The sequence below is a fragment of the Colobus angolensis genome, unplaced genomic scaffold, assembly GCF_000951035.1.
Source record: "Colobus angolensis palliatus isolate OR3802 unplaced genomic scaffold, Cang.pa_1.0 Scaffold97, whole genome shotgun sequence".
Classification (NCBI taxonomy): Eukaryota; Metazoa; Chordata; class Mammalia; order Primates; family Cercopithecidae; genus Colobus; species Colobus angolensis.
In genome coordinates, this window is record NW_012123709.1 from 3591810 (window position 1) to 3597068 (window position 5259).

Here is a 5259-nt window from a genome sequence, read left to right on the forward strand (position 1 = left end):
GCTCTTTCCTCTCTTTTCAGCCTGTATATTTTGGAAAGACCTAGGACTCTGTTCTGGGCAGTCTTCCCCCCTCCCCCCCCCCATTGAGTGACCCTTTCTGCACTTGAAATTCCATCTATGTGGTTATTACTGCTAAATGCGTGTTTTCAGCCTTGATCAGAGTGCCATATTCATATATACAGCTGTCTACTTGACATCAGCATTTAGGTGTCTAACAGGCAGCTTTAAGTCGACAGGGTTAAAATTAAACTCGTGATGCACTGCCCTTCTGCCCTTCCTAATTCCATCTCCCCATCTGAATAAACACCACCAACTATTACTCAGCTGATCAAGCAAGAAAATCTCAATGTCATCTTGATTCCTCTTTCTTTCTCATCTCTCCTTAAGTCTAAGGTATAATGAGGCCTTTAAGCTTCATCTCTAATATACCACAAATCAAAGCTGTGGTTACCGACTCTACGGCTGACATCCCTGCCCACTCACACGACTGCAGGAGTCTCCTACCCATTGCCTTTGTTTCTGTTCTGTGTTCCTAGAATGCATTGTCTACACAGCAGACAATCAAATTAGATCATGACACCCGTGCTTAACTCTACAGAAGTGTCCTATTGTAGTTAGAATAATCCTGAAGTCTTTATTGTGTTTTCTAAGATGGACATGATACATCCCTTTGCACCTCTAAAACCTCATCTCATACCACTGTCTTATCTCATTCACTACGCTTAAACCATCTTGGTCTTCTTCTTCTTCTTCTTCTTTTTTTTTTTTTTTAAACTGAATAAGCTCTTTCCCCCTTCAGGGCTTATTGCTTGATGCTCCTCTGCCTGGACAACTCTCTATTGCTTCAAATGGACCCAAATTTTACCCTCTTAAAGAGGACTTCTCGGACCATTTACTCTAAAGAGCAGCGCCACTCAGTTACTATCAAAATACCCTTTTACATTAGTTTCCCTCAATCCTCAAGCAGAATATAAGCTACACCAAGAGCTCGGACTTTGTATTTCTTGTTCAATTATGTATCTACAGTGCTAAGTATAATTTCTTAGTATAATTTCTGGCTTAACAAATATTTTTGAAGAGATGAGTGAATAAATAAAAGAATAACTGAATAAATTAGCTGCAGTTGAGTACTTTAGTGGTTGAACATTTATTTGGTGTAAAACATTACTAAATAAGATAATTTCAGACACTTGGAAAGCCCTTTTTATGCACATCTCTGAAACCTTGACCAATGTATATATCTCTAAGGTAATTGGATATTATGGCTGGGTTTCTTTGTTTTTATCTTTATAGATGGAGAAACTGAGATGCAAATTGACTCTCCAACATTACTGGTAATTTTTGGGGCCATTAAAACTTTATTCAGAGTTGCTAATGAAACTTCTGGCCCATTTCCAAATGTTAGACCTGACTTTGTAAATATAATTGATTTGCTTGTATAACAGACAAAACAGTGTGTGCAGGACTGCATTTACTTGGCTGCTTTCTTTTTGCTCAAGATACCTGGCCCTTTGCTACCTTAGTATCAGAGACCTATAATGCTAATACTGAGTTTTTGGGGAGACTGCAGAATGAACATTTTAGAAAGAAAACCAAGAAGCGGGTTATAATTTGGCTAGAACTTTAATATTCTCTCTTTGGACATAAATCTGGACAGATGTCTGCCACTTACCATGATCAAAAATTCATTTCTTGTTTTCAGAAAAGTAAGCCAAATAATTCCACTACCGTTTAACTAGCCCATTTTATTTAATGAGCGGAGAAACATAAGACTGTATTTACCGTATCAGTGATGATCACTTTCCTAGTAGAATGGACCCAGCAAGAGATATGACAGTATCTTAACTTGAACTATTCATTAACTATCTGTATAAGGGAAGAACAATTAAAGTAATCGAAAACAAACTTGCCAAAATACTTCAAGGATGATCAGAGAGTCTGTCTTTATCAGATGAAAGAATGTGGCTACTCAGAAGTTACTGTTACCAGAAACTAAGATGAAAGGAAACATGGGTGAGACAGAAAATTTGCCACAGAAATGATTGAATAAAAACATGAAAGAAAACACATGAAGCATACAAGTATAGACCTAATTGCAAAGAGGAGCCATTCCATGAAATGCAATTAAACTTCTAGAGAGATCAAAGCATTCTCCCAAAAGGGAGGTGTAAGGGCAAAGAAATATTTCCCTTGTAATTAAGAAACATTACCAAAATTTAGAGGAAAATGCAGAATATCTCCCAAGTTTGGGGGGAAAAGTGAAATTACTATAATAGGATGAATTGTTTGTTATAATGGCACGTGTATAAAAAATAAATGCAATTAGTTCAAGGTACTCTAGTAAAATAAATTACCTTGTACTGCAATCAAATGTCATCTCAAAGTATCTTTATACTAATAGTTACTTCATTTTATAATATTTTTTGAAAATTAAATATACCAACTGAGTGGAAATGATTCGTAGTTCTCTGTTATGCTAAAAGTAAACGCAGAAGACTGAGTTTGTAATGCTATTCTTTTGAATTGCTTGAAGTGCTTGAAAGACAATGAACGTCACTACTTTAAGCAAAGTAAAATGGAGAAGCATATTTTGTACATAGAATATTTGCAGTAATGACTTTGTCACTGAGAGTTTTTCTTACCCCAAATCCTAGCTAATTGAGATTTGATTTTGTTTCCAGCTTTTTACTAATAGGAAAGAAAGCAGATGGCAGGTGGAAGTGTAAGTTTTGTTGTTATTGTCTGTTTTCAAAGAAGCCTAGGACAGCAAAACAGAAGCCAAGAGACTTTAGAGTCAAATTCTGTTAGGAGAAAAGGTATCAGGACATGTGTGTCAGCAGGCAGTTTCATAGTGCTTTAATAAGAAGGTTCCATGCATTGCATAAGACCACATAATCACCGACTGTGTGAAGAGAGGTTGAAAAATGTCTACTCGACTATGTCTTACAGGGTAAAATGTTACTCAAAGCCTCTCAAACAATTAAAGGATTCTATGTCTGAGGCCAGGTAGTATCCTGAGGCAGGAGATAACAGTGTTATGTCATAAAATCAGAAATGCATGAGAAACAAAATAAAGCAAACCTCTTACATATTTTATTTCCAACAGAGCACTTTCAGGTAGTTTGTTAAAATTACAAGAAAGGCAGTTTTTGAAATGTTTATATTAAACGTGATTCTAAATTAAAATGAACTGTTGCAGTTAACTATTATAGCTAAGTAAAGATATATAAAGCATCATTGATATTGGATTTAAGTACTTTGCCATCTTTTCGTAATGTTTATAACAATTTTAACAGATTAAACTGAGTTTTCTGACCCTAGTTTTCTAGTTCAACCAATAATTTTATTATCAAAAGGCCAGTGAGAAACAATACTCTCCTGATCAGAAAAACAGGCTACTGTTTTATTTTTCTAAGGAAAAGAATGAACTAGTATTTCCAATGTATAACTGCCATGCATATTTAATAAAGCCAAGTATTTCATATCCCAACCACATTTCTTTTTTCATACAAAAATTCTCAACAAGTGAATTAGAACATTTATATTCTGGCAAAGTGTTTATTTCTGGGGAAAAAGTAACAAACTTAGATTTTTGAATTTTAGATTTTAATTTTCAGTAGCAATAAACGAAGGAGATTTAACTTGAAATTTCCTTGTGCCTCTTTCTCCTTTATCACTACTTATGTCTAGATGAGGTTATATTTCTGTTCTTAAATTTTGTTATATTTAAGTCATTTAAAATTTCACACATTTAATTAAAAATAATTATAACTCAAATTCTAGGAGTCACACAGTGATTGAAAGTAAAGCAAATGGAAACAGCGTTTTATGGTGTTTACCAGGAGCCATGGCACTGCACAAGTAGAGATTCTGATTTTTTTTTTTTTAATTTAGTTTCCAAGCAAAAATGGACACTTATGTGTCCAAGATGTATTGTTAGGTGGAAAAAGCAGGGTAGAAATCTTTCATATTATGTACTACCTAGTCTATTAAAGGATGAAGATTAAGAGTATATTGATACTTACTTTCACATGCATAAAGAAACCATAGAAAGATACCAAGAGCAAACAGCATGGGCCAACAGAAGGAACACAGACAGGGAGCTCAGGGACAGAGAAGCTTTCCTGAGGTTCATAGTAAAGAACACAATGGCCTTCCAAAGACATACTGGAGGAGGGCAGAGACCCTGCTTAGAGTGAAAGACTAATGGTAAATGTGAAATCTGTAATCCTAGTAATAAGTGGGGCGCAATGCAAAAACAGCATTCCAGCACACTGGTAGGATGCAGTCTAGTGCAGCATATAGAGACGTTTCAGGAAATTGTTCCTGGAGAAGGGAGACCCAAATAACACTTGGTGAGGAGGGACCAGGTTGTCTGTGGAGTTGCTGATGCAGATATGCTTGAGTCTGTGCAGGATAAAGTATGTAAGTTCTCTTTTTTGGCCTTAGGTTAAATTTTTATAAAATCTTATGTTGGTAAATGTAATGTAATTAGATATGTAATTTAATAGGTAAGGTATTACTATAAAAATGTAGCAGATGATTACAATCACTGCCCTCCACTCCACGGAGTGGGGATGGGGGAGACAGTGAATAGAAAGACTTTAATTTGACACAATCCCAAGGATGACAAAGCAGCCTTCATAAGCCAGAGTAGTTTTTGTGTTTCACATTGTAAGTGCCCTGGTGGAAAACTGAAGAAACCAAATGCTTTTCAAAAGATGATCAGTACCCATTAACTCCAAGGGCAAGAGTTTTTGGTAACCTGCCATTAACAGGCAAAATTGTTTTGTTTTGTTTTTTTTCCTTCAACATGAGTTTAGACTATGATCCTGAAAATTTTTTTTTTCAAGATTTGAAAGGTAACCTACCTCCAATAGTCAAGCATAGGAAAAAAAAAATAACCAAGAACCCTCCCACACAGTTTTAAAAGATTTAAGAAATAAAACACTTTCCTGAGACAAAGGGTGGTAATTGCCATGTAGTGGGAGACTCATCATTCACAGTGACAGGTGTGAAAAAGGCAGTGAGTGTCTAGAGCCCTGCCTGAGAATCTGAGGGAGGTTTAGATGGGGAAACGCATCTGGGGTGCCCTTTGCTTTGTGAAAGATTATGTTTCTGGGTGACTTCCATCATCCATGGGTGAGTTGGGTCCAATTTCTAATTATAAAATTTATTACAGCCTTGTCCTTTGTGCTTTTTGTTTTGTTTTTAGCATCTTGGAGAAGGGCACAGTAGCAAGGAAATGATGGATTCATC